At 47.7% G+C, this 15,040-nt stretch overlaps 1 pseudogene; it reads right to left on the bottom strand.

Annotated features, from left to right (window-relative positions):
• Positions 1 to 156: 156 nt before the first annotated feature.
• On the bottom strand, positions 157 to 841 carry LOC121165335 (annotated as a pseudogene).
• Positions 842 to 15,040: the final 14,199 nt, after the last annotated feature.

Below are 15,040 nucleotides of genomic sequence, written 5' to 3'. Positions count from 1 at the left end.
AAACGCATGAAAAGGAGCAACTTCATGCTGCAAAGGAGCCGGAAAGTAAAAAAATTGGCGGAAGGACCGACAGGTCACTGCGCAGGCAAGGTTTCATCCCATGTGGAAAGTGACCGGATGATTCCACCTTCTAGAACTTTCTAGCTTGGGGATCTTCTAGAACTTTCTAGCTTGGGGGAAATGAGCCTCAGTTTCCTCATCTCTCACACAATTCCTTCTTAAGTCAAGAATTTACAGCTTGTGCAAATTAATAAAATCATTTTCTTGGATTTTTGTAATCATGTTGTTGTATAAATAAAGTTCCTTCAAATTGGGCGGTAAATCCGCAGGGACAGAAGTAACGCTGTCGTCTTTCAAGGAAAGCACTCAGTCGTTGCAGCTTCCAGAAGGCTCCCGTTGCTATGGAGAAGGACACATTGCATGGGTTCCGGTAGTAGCAGTTCTGGCCCAGGTACAGGAGTTCGAGGCCCACCAGGTCGGTCACATGGTCCCTCATGATGGAGACGATGTGGTTGGCCTCGAGGCTCAGGACTTTTAAATTGGAGGGAAGATCCCGAGGGATGTGCAAAAGTTGATTTCCATCCAGATAAAGGGAGCATAAGCAACGCAGGCTGGTAAAGCTTTGGCGTTGGACCCGCAGCCTCTCGGTGCACACGTTGTTTTTCGCCCCCATCGCACAGGGACGCAGTTGCACCAGAAGTCGAGCTCCAGCAGGCGGTCCAGCCTCCAGAAGAATGCCGGGGAGAGGCTCCCGGATGCGGTTCACGCTGAGTGTGAGGTTGATGGTGTTGGTGGGGGCGCCGCCGGGAATTCGCACCAGACCCCTGTCCCTGCTGTCCATGAGCCCTGGACATCACAAGGCAGGGTCTTAGGGAACCACGTGGCCCCGAGGATTGTGGGAGTCAGGGTCACGTGAAGAAGGAGCAGGAGGCGAGTCTGGGCTGCGTGTGTTGGAAACACCTGGGAAGAGAAGAAATAAGAATTTAGAAATTATTCTGAAAATAGAAGAAATAATAATTGAGAAATTATTAGGCCTGAAAATAGAATAATTGCATAATTGCATTTGTGAGTTACACAGATTTGCAATTATTGCTTTTTGTGTGTGAATTTAACTTTCCCACAGACTTTTATAGTAAAATTTTTTTATTAATTACATTGCATCATGTGACACAGATTTATAGTTTTTTTTTATTAATGACATTGCATTATGTGGGTCTATATGGAATTTGCCACTTATGAAAAAAAAACTGCATGGATCTCAAAATATCCAGCAACAAAATACACTGTGAGGAAAAAAAATAAGCATCTAAATGCAACAAACTCGACCACTTATTTGTATTTTTTTAAAATTATTTAAAAAATTGGAAGCTGAAGAACAAATAATTTCTCTGAAACATAAATAATTTTTCCAAAATGTAAATAATTTCTCTATGTGTAAATAATTTCTCTAAAACACACCAAAAAATCAGAACCACAAAGTTTTCAAACTAAAAAAATAAACTGATGCAAGGCAGGCTTATGCGCATGAAAACATTGAATGTGATTTTCACATTGAACGTGGTTTGCATTTGGTTTGTTCATTCAGTATTTTACAAAAAAAACCAAATTATAGAGTGACAGAATATCACCCCCATGCCGTCACTCCCGATGCCATCCCTTGCCCTCCTACCTGCCTCTCCACTGTCTTTCCTATAGGGCCTGTAAGTGTGTGTGTGTCCATGAGGGGCCACAGACCTCCTCTTTCCACAACCTCGCCAATGTGGGTGTCCAGCGTGGCCTCCCATGCCATTTCTGGGCATGGGCTCATGAGGACCCCTTTCCCTTCTTCAGGGGCTCGTAGGAAACACTTGAGGGTTCAGGCATCTCTGACGGGTGCATTTGAGGCAGGAATTTGGCCCCGCAGCCTCCAGCCAGATGCTGCTGCCCTCTTGTTCACCAGTGAGTGCTTCACCTTCTTCCAGGGACATCCTGGACTCAAGACTCTCTCTCCTGCAGGCCAGCCGTGGACCATCGGCCACCACTGATGTGCCACCTGCCACAAGACACCCCAACAGCTGATGTGTGTTCTCCACAGAGGTCCTTCTCACCAGGACAGGTAGAGTAGCAACATACCTGGATCCCTCATTTGTGCCTGCCACTCTCACAGCATGCAACGGCATAAGTTGTGCAAGCCAGGGGGACAGGCACCCTCACTGGTCTGGTGAAGGAGCTGCTGAAGAAACCAGCAAGGGGTGGAGTTGGGCGCTGTAGTGTGGGGTGGGTTGGGGTGGCATGATTTGGGGTGGTGTCCCAGCTGGTCAAACCTCAGCCTGCCAGGTGGATCACTTGTATGGGTGCTGCATCAAATCCTTGCTGCTTCCCCTGCTATTCAGTTCCCTACTGCTCTTCCTGGGAGAGTAGCAGAGGATGGTGCAGGGGCTTGTGCCCCTGTGCTCTTGTGCTCTTGTGGGAGATCTGGAAGTAGCTCCTGGTTCCAAGGCTTGTCCTGGCCCAGCCACAGCTGGCTCTGGTGGTGGTGCCTGGGGAAGTGAGCCAGCAGATGCAAGAAAGATTGTTGTCTCTTCCTCTCTGTTCCTTTGTGCTTCAAAGCAAATAGGACAGAGGGAGGCTGGCAGGCAGGCAGGCAGTCAGGCAGTCAGGCAGGAAGAGACAGAAAGCTGCCGGGCTCCTGGGAGGGAGTGTGCTGTGTGCTGTGCTGTGCTGTGCTGTGCTGTGGCTCTAGACTGCTTTTTTCCGTGCGAATGCAGACCCCGAGGGTGTGCATAGGGCTTCTGTCATGGAACTCCTGCGCAACCTCTGTAAAGAGGGTCCTTGTGAGAGAATGCCTCTCTGGGCTGGGCCTGCTTCCCTTGATCTGGCAGGAGACTCTGGAGGAGTTTCCTGCAGTGAGTGTTATTTTCCAGGAGAGGCCGCGCAAAGCTCCCCTTTGTACCCCAGGTGGGCTCAGGCCTTCTGAGTGCTAGACAGCCCAGCACTGAGCCGTCCTAGCATCAGGTGGAGTTCCCGGTCTGTGTTCCTGGACACATGCTGTTGGACGATCAGGGGTCCAAAGCTGAACAGCCCGCACACCAAGGCCCAAGCCCAGGGATCGGGAGGAGGATGCTTGTGACCTTGTATCAGTCCGGGCCTCTGTGACAGGACGTGTCAGGTTGCCTTTAACATCAAGGTATGACATTAGGACACTGAAAGAACCCTGGGAGGTAGAGTCCCACACCAGCATCCCCACAGGCCCTCTGCAAGCTGGACTTAGCAGCTTCCCAATGGGCTGCTCAGAGGGCTTTGTGTATTTTTTTTCGTCTGCAGTGTGTCCTGGTGGCCACGAGATGGCGCTCGGGTCTGACTTTTCTGGCACTGGTCCACTTAGTCATCATTTCCCAGGTTGTTTTCATGTGTCCTGTGATTGACTCAGGCCTCATGGTTAACCTTCATGGCAGGTTCCTCTTTCTGACACCATATTGTGACCAGATAGTGATAACTGTGTGCAGGGCTCAGTCCTCAGTGGTCATGATTTTTAAAGACCATGAGAAAATCCCATAGCTAAAAGTGTATGAGTCTGATGGGTGTTGTGCAAACCCCATCCCAGAATGAGGGCATTGCTGTAGGCCCCTGTCCTCTGTAATTGGAGGTGGCTCAGGCTGAATGTGGGCACAAGGTGGCATGAGGGTTTACAGGGGTGCATTTGGGCTTGGTACGCCCAGTGGTGTTGCCACATCAGCATGAAGTCACTGCGTCTGCAGCGAACTCCAGAAGATCAAGTCCCCACCTTGGCTGACTCCCTTGTGCAAATCAATGAAGATCCGAGCAGCTGAGAAGTTAAGTTGTTAACTAGCAGTATTCCTGTTGGTTTCTGAGATCAGTGACCAAAGAGAGACAAATGAATTTCTACCTCCTGTTAGATATCTCTAAGAATTAAGCCTAAAACTAGACAATTAAAGCAAAAAACAGAACAGGGAAGGACCAAGGTAAAAGCCAGTTGTGTGCTCCACGTGGCGGTGGAGCCAGCACAGCACAGCAGCATAGGTATGCAAAGAGACCCATCCAGACTAACTCTCCACTCTAAAGCTCAAAGCTGGCAGCCAGGCTGTGGCATCCCTGTAATTGCGGAGGCATTCCAAGGGGTATCTCCGTTCAGCCCCCCATTCCTGTGACATGCTAGCTCTGGGACTCCTGCCAGTACAAGTAAATCCTGGTTTTGCACCTGGACATACTCGTCAGAATAGCATGTGCTGGGAGCACTGAAATGAGGGTAGAAACTAGAAGCGTCCCTCAGTTTCTATTTCTCCCAAGTTTAAGACGTCTCTTAGGACTCCTATAGCTCGCCCGTGGTGTCCAGGTGTGCGCTGCTGAAGACCACAGAAGAATGGAGGAAGGTGGGAGTGAAGTCAGCACACTTGACTCATGTCGCTCGACCTTCCACGCCTTGTGGGATGTCTCAGTTAGAACAGCATGTGCCAGGAGTGAACAATCTGCTCCTGTTTCCTGCGCCATGCTAGACCTAGGCCTCTGCCTGGTGCAATACTCTGATGTCCTGAAGAACATACAAGTCAGAAGCAGCATGTGCCAAAAAATATCCCCTGCACCCTGCTGCATCTGGGACTTCTGCCGGACAAAATATGCTCTCCTTTGAAATTTGTTCTAACCTCGAGTTGACAAGCCTGACCACAAACTTCAGCCTGATTCTATAAGCCTGTATAGCAATGTCCTTAACTAGAGCTGGAGGAGTACATGTGTTGACTCTGGTTTTCTGCTCACATTAGCAACTACACTCGTTAAGAGCTGACCTGGAGGAACTGTCTCTGCTGACTGCCTTGTGAAGGAATTAAGCACTTTCCAGTTAAGTTTATCTTAGATCTCATCTTTAGAGGGGCCTAGAAAGAAACTCTGCTGCCTGCCTTTTCCTTTTCCCCATCACAGACCAGCTGGTATTTAGCACATACTAACCAGTAAAAGAAAACCCCAAAACTGAATTCATACAGAATGAGGAGACTTAGTGAGAAAAAGCTTTTGGAGAGGATCCTATAAGAAAAGGTAATGGAGGACTCGTCAGTGCCTGAGGCTGTTTGGGAATTGAGGCATGCAGCCCAGGGCTCGTGGCCTCGCTGTGGTGACAACTGAGTCCCCGCAGAAGGAAGAAAAAGAGTGCAGATTTCAGCCCGACACCCTGATGGGCTGTCGGAGTCCGGGGTACAGTCCAGAGGCCTTTCAAAAAGCATCAGGGAGTGGCCCTGACCAGAATTTCTGAGGCGCCCTTAGACTTCTCCCAGTCTCACGTGACGGGCTTAGTCCGCGAAAAGAAACTGAGTCTGGACAAAACTGACATTCCTGGAGCCAAGGACCCCAGCTCCAGGGGATCAATTTAGCCAAACTCAGCAAGCCTCGCCCCTGAGTCTTAAGACCGGCAGCCGTGCTAAATGCATTTAACTGGCTGACAGGGACCCGGTGTTTCTTTTTCCGAGTTACTAATTGTGGAGAACTAGTGTCTCCGAAAAACAGGATAGAGTCCGCTTTGCTCACCATCCGATGAGATAGATGTCTGGAGGCTGGCTGGAGATGAACTCAAGTCTCGCTGGTAGAATCCGAGTCACGGCACCGAAACTGTTGCAGGATTTTTGACTCCGAGTATGGCAGCAACCTCAAATTCTTGTCTCGCAGGAAAGAAGAATTTTCATGCAGACCCAGTTTAGTTTTAAAGTAAGATTTATTAGAAAGGCTGAGAAGAGAAGACTCCCTTCCTAGCGACGGGAGGGGGTTTTGAGATAGAAAAGACCCTTACCTCCTGCCACAGTGGCAGGAGGAAGAGTAAAAAAGAAGACCTTAGTGCTCTGCCATAGTGGCAGGAGGAAAATGAGAACCCATATCAATGGTGGGGAATGCACCTTTTAAAGGTTTCCCTCAAAGATGTTTCTCCATGAACAAAGAAAATTCCTGGTTTCCACGGTACCTGGCCTTGGGACAAAAGGCCACAGAGGTGCCAGACATAGGACATTCCAGGCCTTAGGCAGATGTGTATTGCTTCTTCCTGCTCTCCTTTCAATGATAAAGAGATCAGCCTGAGGCCCTCCACAATGGCCAGAGGTAGTGGCCATACTTCAGGTGGAGAATTGATATGCTAATAGCACCCCTGTCCCTTGGAAGAGACGTGCTCTGGTGAATCCAAGACATGGTGGGGAAATTATCTTTTACTCGGGGACCCAGAATACCCTAACTGCCTACTACCCACTCTAACTCCTCTCTCAATGACTTTTCATTTAAGGGAATGTACAGTAGTTATGTAATGGAGACTAACATTCAGATGTGAGGATGCATGTGGTATGCATTTCTGTTTCCAGACAAGGATGTACTTACAGTGAAACTGTTGACTATATCTTGACAATAGGATTCTGGACTCTCTGCCATTGTCCATGCCCGCAATGATGGACATATAATTGAGTATGAATGACTATATGTTAGTAATGATATAAAGGAACTAGGTGGGGGGGAGGGAATTGGGGAGGGGATAAGAGAATATGGAACTGTATCATAAAATGATAGCAATAATAATAAAATGTGGGGAAAAAATAAAAAAAAATCATAAAACTGTTTTGATTATCCCCAAATGCATGAAGTTCTGTTATGGAGTGCAGCCAGTGATAGCACCCATTGACAGTGGGCAAATGAAATGTGGCTGTGTCCCCCACCCTCTGCCCTGAAGGTGTGGGTCCTAACAATAATGGAATGTTAATTCCATCCTCAGCCACTCTCCTGTCCCCCACCACTTAGGTATTCATTCCTGCCCACATGTGACTAACCTATCAACTGAGAGGGGACGGTATTGCATTGTTTTGCAACTATTCCCCTCACAAGCCCCTGTAAAAGGCCTGTGAAATGGGGCTTGCACCTCGACTCTTCACTGGCCCAGGACAGGTAATGCCCTGAGCATGGTCCCTATGTACTGCTTAGATGGGACAATGGACATAGTAATGTTGTTTCTGTTTGTGTACTATCAGGAGTTTCAGGAGAGGTGAGACCTAGCAGTGATGGAATGTGGACAGAGAAGCCAAGGAAAGGTGAATGTCTGCAGCTTTGTAAGTGTGTCCAGGTTATTTGTTGCATGTCTCTTAGGATAACCTATATTGTTGGGGAAGCTGGGATATAGGTCTTCAGCTTAATGGATGGACTTAAGGGTAATGGGCATTTGTTCCCCTTTGGATTATGTTTGGTTGGATTGCCATATGGACTTGTGATTTGCTATTTCTAGTATGTTCTATTATCACCAAGCTTGGTTAATAAAGACTCCTTAGTAAACCTTAAACATGTCTGGTGCGATCTCGTTCACACCTTGTAAGAGTTCTGTAAAATCATGCTTGAATAGAATAAACTGCAAAGTTTAAATTTTGGGTTAAGAATCTCCTTGAAAAACTTTTATCAATTTAAAACTATTATTGCTAAACAAGATGTAACTGCATAGAAACTTTGATGTTAATTTTATACTCAGCTGTTATATAAAGTTATTTTTGTATAACATATACTATCACTTCTCCCCATTTTCAGCTCTTCCAATGACATGTTCTCCCTAGCTACATCTTTGAGGCCTAGTTTTACAAAACACAGCAGTGGGATTTGTAGAAGGACATTCAGAATCTTTGCTATTCGGGAGACAATGGCCAGTTAACTTTCCCCTGAAGGAGCAACTGATAAGTTGCTTATCAGGAGCAACTGATAAGGAGATGAATGAGCAGGATACATCCTGTTCACAGATTTAGATAAAGAACCTGCTAGAGGAACTAGCTGAGTTTTAGGGAAAGGTACCTTGCTGTGGAGATGTAAATGGCTCAAGCCCCTCCTCCATGGAGTCCTGCCTGACAACCTTCCTTTAAAAGTCTGGTGCTGTTAATAAAATTCCACTATTGACCATCAGTTAGTAGTCCAAGCCTGTTATTCTAGGCTCTGTACACCAATCCATACCTACAGGACAAGGACAGCCTCCCATGCCATCCCTAGGCATGGGCTCATGAGGACCCCTTTCCCTTATTCAGGGCCTCCTAGGAAACACTTGGAGGGTCAGACATCCCTGTTATATTCATTTGAGGCAGGAATGTGGCCCCACAGCCCCCTACCCCATGCCATTGCCCTCTTTTTCACCAGGGACTGCTTCACCCTCCTCCAGGGGCATACTGGATTCAAGACTCTTTCTCCTGCAGGACACCCGTGAACCATTGGCCGCCACTGATGTGTTACCTGCTACAAGACACTCCAACAGCTGACATCTGTTCTCCACAGAAGCCCTTCTGCCCAGGACAGGTACAGTAGCAACATGGCTAGATCCCTCATTTGTGCCCACTGAAGAACCTAGGCGTTTTCTGCCTTTTGTGATTCTGCCTTAATGGCTTGCCTGGGGGCTGTGTGAACTCCAGGCCTGATAGTCTACGTGACACCTGGCAGGTCACGTAGGCAGACCACTCCTCAGGAAGGAGTACTTGATAAGATTCACTGCCCAATAGCTCATCAATTTGTACTTTTTGAAAGTTGCTTGTTTCAAACCCACGAATAGAAGCCTGCTAAATCATGACTGTATAATTAATAGCCTAAAATGTATAAGAACTGGGGGGCTTGGGCTCTCGCGCTCTTCCCTCGCTATGCTGGGCTGGGAGAGGTGGCTGGGAGACCTAGGCTAAACTGAATAAACCACCTTTTTGCCTTAGCACCGACTTCAGACTTGATGATTATTTGGGGATTTCAAAAACCGGCACGACACCCACCACTCTCACAGCATGTAACAGCATAAGTTGTACAAGCCAGGGGGTCAGGTACGTGGCCTGGTGAAGGAGCTGGTGAAGAAACCACCATGGGGTGATGGGGTGTGGGGTGGGGTCGGGTGGTATGGGGTGTTGTCCCAGGGGGTCAAGCCTCAGCCTGCCAGGTGGATGGCCTGTATGGGTGCTGCTCCAAATCCTGGTTGCTTCCCCTGCAGTCCAGCTCCCTGCCGATACTCCTGGGAGAGCAGCAGAGGATGGTGCAGGGGCCCCTGTGCTCCTATGGCCCTGTGCCTCTTTGGGAGATGTGGAGGAAGCTCCTGGTTCCAAGGCTTGTCCTGGCCCAGCCACAGCTGGCTCTGGTGGTGGTCCCTGGGGAAGTGAGGCAGCAGATGCAAGAAAGATTGCTGCCTCTCCCTGTCTTGTTCCTCTGTGCTTCAAAGCAAATAGGACAGAGGGAGGCTAGCAGGCAGGCAGGAAGAGACAGAAAGCTGCCAGGCTCCTGGGAGGGAGTGTGCTGTGTGCTGTGCTGTGGCTCTAGACTGCTTTTTTCCGTGCGAATGCAGACCCCGAGGGTGTGCATAGGGCTTCTGTCATGGGACTCCTGTGCAACTTCTAAAAAGAGGTCCCCTAGAGAGAGAATGCCTCTGTGGGCTGGGATGCTTCCATTGATCTGGCAAGAGGAGTGTCCTGCGGTGAGTCTTTGTGGCCATGAGAGGGTGCGCAAAGCTGCCCTTTGTATCCCGGGTGGGCTCAGGCCTTCTGAGCGCTAGACAGCTCAGCCCTGAGCCATCCTAGCATCAGGTGGGGGTCCCGGACAGTGTTACCGGACATGTGTCCTTGGAAGATCAGGGGTCCAAGGCCGAATGGCCCACATTTCAAGGCCCAGGTGGTGGCGCAGGACGCTTGGGGTCTAGCATGAGCCCAGACTTATGTGATAGGAAGTGGCAGGGTGCCTTTAACACCAAGGTATTATGTCAGAGCACCAAAAGAACCCTGGGAGGTAGAGTCCCACGCCAGTGTCCCTACAGGGCCCTCAGGGAGCTGGGGGTTCCCACTAGCCAGCTGACTAGCGTTGAGCTTTGGCACATGAGGTCCCGGGAAAGCTTACCACCACACCCATTCCTCACAGAGTATCCTGAGATGCAGGCTCTGGACAATCTTTAGCAAGTGGAGTGCTCCCCGATGGGCTGCAGAAAGGGCTTTGTATATTTTTGCGTGTGTGGGGTGGTGGTTAGGGTGATACACCACTTGGCCTTCCTCTGCCTAGTTGGGTGGTGTCTGGGCATGTGGGCTCATAAGCTAGGAGCAGGTGGATGGGCAAGTAGGCACCAGAGGTCACCAGCCATCTGGAATAGGAGGTACCAGGTCCTAGATGCCCCGAGAGCACACTGGAACATGCAGTCCTGCTGCCCAGCAAGTATGACAGTGGCCGGGGAGCCACCAAGGCCTGCACAAGGGAGGGCTTTCATGGCCTGTGCACCCTGCAAACGAGAGGGCAAGCAAAGCTGCCCTTTCTACCCTAGCTAGCACTTGAGGGCTCAGGCATCCCTGTCATGTGCTTTTGAGGCAGGAATTTGGCTCCACAGCCTCCAGCCAGATGCTGCTGCCCTCTCGTTCACCAGGGAATGCTTCACTCTCCTCCAGGGCCATCCTGGACTCAAGACTCTTTCTCCTGCAGGCCAGCCGTGGACCATCAGCTGCCGCTGATGTGCCATCTGCCACAAGACACCCAACGGCTGATGTGTGTTCTCCACAGAGTTCCTTCTCACCAGGACAGTTAGAGTAGCAACATGCCTGGATCCCTCATTTGTACCAGCCACTCTCACAGCGTGCAACAGCATAAGTTGTGCAAGCCAGGGGAACAGGCACCGACCTGGTGAAGGAGCTGCTGAAGAAACCATCAAGGGGTGGAGTCCGGTGATGTGGGGTGGTATGGGGTGTTGTCCCAGCTGGACAAGCCTCAGCCTGCCAGGTGGATGGCCTCTAAGGGTGCTATTTTAAAGCCTGGCTGCTTCCCCTGCGGTCCAGCACCCTGCTGGTACTCCTGGGAGAGCAGCAGAGGATGGTGCGGGGGCTTGTACCCCCGTGCCCCTGTGCTCCTGTGGGAGATGTGGAGGAAGCTCCTGGTTCCAAGGCTTGTCCTGGCCCAGCCACAGCTGGCTCTGGTGGTGGTCGCTGGGGAAGTGAGCCAGCAGATGCAAGAAAGATTGCTGGACAGAGGGAGGCAGGAGGGAGGGAGGAAGGAAGAGACAGAAAGCTGCCGGGCTCCTGGGAGGGAGTGTGCTGTGTCCTGTGCTTTGCTGTGCTGTGGCTCTAGACTGCTTTTTTCCGTGTGAATGCAGACCCCGAGGGCATTTGTAGGGCTTCTGTCATGGGACTCCTGTGCAATCTCTGTAAAGAGGGTGCTTGAGAGAGAATGCCTCTGTGGGCTGGGCCTGCTTCCCTTGATCTGGCAGGAGGAGCATCCTGCAGTGAGTGCTATTTTCCACGAGATGGCACACAAAGCTGCCCTTTGTATCCCGGGTGGGCTCAGGCCTTCTGAGTGCTAGACAGCTCAGCCCTGAGCCGCCCCAGCGTCAGGTGTGGGTCCCGGACTGTCGCTGTCCCTCAGCGATGGACTTGGTGCACGGATCCAATAATAACACGCGTGGACCCTGACTGATGGTCAAATCCGAAGTTTATTAGGGGCCTCAGACTTTATACACTGAGATTCCATACTGTGTCCCTCTCTTGATTGGAATTCCTTTTGTTTTGTATATTACACCAGGTGTTCTCATTTACATGCTGTTTATACCAAAGGTAGCCATTTGGTTGTTGTCATGCAAATACTGTCCAATGAACTGGAAACCTGTGCTCACTGATCTTTTAGGGTCACAATGTCCTCCTACAAATCCCCCTTCTGTGTTTTATAAAATTAGGCCTGAAAGTTGTAGCTGGGGGAACATGCTCTTGGAAGAGCAGAAGAATGGGGAGAAACAATGTTATATATATTATACAAAGATGACTTCACCAGGGACCACACACCCTAACTGCCTATCATCTAGCTCCTCAACATCCTTTCTTACCCAGAGGATGACCATTGCCTGCATATCAGGGATAGAGGTCGGAGAGGGGGTCACAACAGCCAGGTATTCTCTAGGAGATGCATCTAGGGGTCCTCGGTAGAAGGTAGAAAAATAACAGCTATAATTTCTCCCGAGCTAACATGTTTTTGAATTTAACCTAAATCAGAGTTGCACAGGAACACTGAACAGTTAACATCCATCATATGTAACAGCTGAGTATAAAGTTAACATCATAGTTTCTATACAGTTAGTATTAACAGTTGATGAAAGTTTTGGGGAGAATCTCAGCTTACAATTTAAGCCTTGCCATTTATATAATTGAAGTGTGATTTTACAGATTTCTATGCATTTAGGAGAATCAAAAAAGTCTTATAATTCTACCAGATCATAGAAAAGCGTTAGGCAGGTGAGCAGGGAAATCTCCAACAACTTAGTGAGTGAGGAAAAATTTAACTCTATATCCTAACCTAATAAAGTCCATAAAAAGCAAATAAGGAGCCTGACCAGTAAGTACAGGCTGAGTGATTGTAGGTTAATTGGCCTTTGTTCTGACTCTTCCAAATATTCTATATCCCTGTCTCTCTCTGTCTACCTGAAAAGCCAAGTAAGAGTCCTGATCAGTACAGTATAAGTTGAGTGATTATCAGTTAGCTGACCTTTATTAGTCTCTAGTATCTAAAATAATTGTGGGGCTCACAAGCAACCCTGATGGTCGGTGTAAGAGAGGGCTGGGAGCCAAGGCTGGAGCTAGGTAAGAACTAGAGCAAGCTCCTCCTCTGAATCCAGTTGTCTCTGAGTGCCACCCGGGGCTCCTGGCTGAAGTTCCGATGTCACCAGACCCTATCATGAGGGAACAGGGCTGCTTCAATCCCATGTGGGAAATTCACTAGGAAAGGACTGACCTCAGAGTTCTTGGCCTCCAAGGGCACTCACCTTCCTTGTAATCCCCTTGGCAGTCGGGATATGGTCCTCCTTGATGAGGCAGGCATCCACTGCTTCTCTAGTGAAAGCACATGGGAGACCTCCGGGGGGTCTCTGGGACTAGGATAGAGGAGCTCCTCTTATCCTCCTGCTCCTCCCTGAGATCCCTTCCTGCTCTGTACACATAACCTCCTTTAAGAGGGTGTCAGAGTCGTCCTTGGATCCCACCACAAATTAAGATGGCTTTTCTAATGTCTAAGGCAGTTAAGAATTTATTATCTTTGAATAATAAGTTACACTTAAACATCCTAAGAAGGTGGAGAATTTCTCTGCACTCCTGACCTGTAGTGGAACAAGAGGAATATTAAACCAATTTAGTTTTCAGTTCTTAGAGGCAGTTCCACTGGGGGTTCCACCTTCTCCAGGGGCAGCGTTGCGTTGAAGGGAGTTGCTGCACTTCCAAGGTCAGATGAGCCACAGGGAAACCACCGTTTTGAAGATCTATCAGGAAATTCTAGGGATAAGAGCATAACCTTTCCCATAGATTATTAGTGTTCCACAGTATCAATTATTCAGTTGTATTATCAAATACATCATGAGGTCAGGGACAGTTGTGCTTGATGCAACAATCTCTTAGAACCCCTCATGTCACCTGGTATTGGGAGGGGTCTATCCTCCTCCTCCAATATTTCCTTGATGGTGATGGATCTTTCAGGAAGAGGTCGTGAAGCTGTCTTACTGCAGGCGCTTCCTCCAGTGAATGGAGTCCTGGACTTTACATTACGAGTAGGCATCCACACAGCTGCAGCTCAGTTTCTGGGAAAATAAGCATATCCTCTTCCCACAGTTAGCAAGGGGTCAGGACCTCTACACTTGTGAGTGGCTAGGTCCGTCCATCGAACCAAAGACATCTGCGTTGGGCCTGCAAACTGCCTCCAGTAATGCAGAGCTGCTGCTCACTAGAAGGCAAAATCTGAAGAAAATTTAAGGTGAATAAGACCAAATTAATGCACGCACAGGGATAGCATATTCCCCCCTCTGCTTTTAAAACATATTTTTTTGGACCAAGTAAATTAGATTTAGTAACAGTTTAAAATCATGTAGATACTTTTACAATTCTATCAGAAAGCTCTGGGGAGTAGCTGCAGGTTGCCATAGTCCCAAGGCATCCTGCTCTTGTTGATAAACAAACAGCAACACATGATAACAATTTCAAACAACTTTTGCAAAACACAATGTTAAGACACACATGTATGCACACGCACACACACACACACACACACACACACACACACACACACACACACTTTTGGAGACTTAAAATATCATTCTCAACCAAGCTTAGTAGTAGTGTTCACCAGAAACCTGTAAATGAAATGATATTAAATCAATAGTCTTGAACCAAGAAACTCAGTGAAAAACATTGATTGCCGCTATGAAATCCCTCCATCAATCTAAAAATGCAAATTTCAGTTTTCCCAGTAATATAGGCATCCTAAGAATACATAGTTAACAACCAGATACAACTTTAGAGCTAAATCATTAAAAGCATGTAAACTAAAATTTAAACCTTCACAATTCCATGGAAGCATACAATATTTTGACACAATAAAATTTTACTCCATTTTGCATTTGGCAATAATCTTAATATAATCCAATAGCCTGGTCAACTGTCTCCACAAAATGGGAGATAGATCCGTTGGCATTCTTGAGGCCTCGTAAGAATACCAAGGGAAGCCTTAGGATTGAAACCTTTGAATGCTTAAATGCATTTTAAGGATAGTGAAAAATATCTGGAAGAAGGTTTGTTGTTTGATTAAACGTAGCTGAAAATATCCGAAAGATTTGTTGTTGATGTTAGCATGACACATTATACATTACAATTGGTTATTGATGTGAGAACATCACTCAAATGTCTTTAAAACAAATACAAAACCTTGACACATTAAAGGCAGTGAGAGATTTGATAACTAGCCCAAAACACAAGAATTACATTAATATATGCACTTTGTAGACAATGAATATCACATTAATTTAATTTATACCTTGAAATAATCTAACAGTGTGTTAGAGTTCAATTCTATACCAAAATTACGATAAAACTTCACCCCCTTTTTTAAAAATGTCCCCCCAAAAACCCCTCAAGATTTACAAAAGCCTAGTATTTTCTTTGAATTCCAAGTTCCCAAAAGTTGCACTGGATATGCAGATGAAATCAGTTAGCTAAACATTTATCACAGCAAAAGACCTCGAAATCAGTCAATGTTGTGAAATCTAGCCTTTAAACCGAAGGCCTGTATCCCAGTTTTCTTGTATTCC

The sequence above is a fragment of the Ochotona curzoniae genome, unplaced genomic scaffold, assembly GCF_017591425.1.
Source record: "Ochotona curzoniae isolate NIBS_2020 unplaced genomic scaffold, NIBS_Ocur_1.0 contig_883, whole genome shotgun sequence".
Taxonomy (NCBI): Eukaryota; Metazoa; Chordata; class Mammalia; order Lagomorpha; family Ochotonidae; genus Ochotona; species Ochotona curzoniae.
Note: the sequence above shows the minus strand (reverse complement) of the source record. Positions and strands in the feature narration are given on the sequence as shown.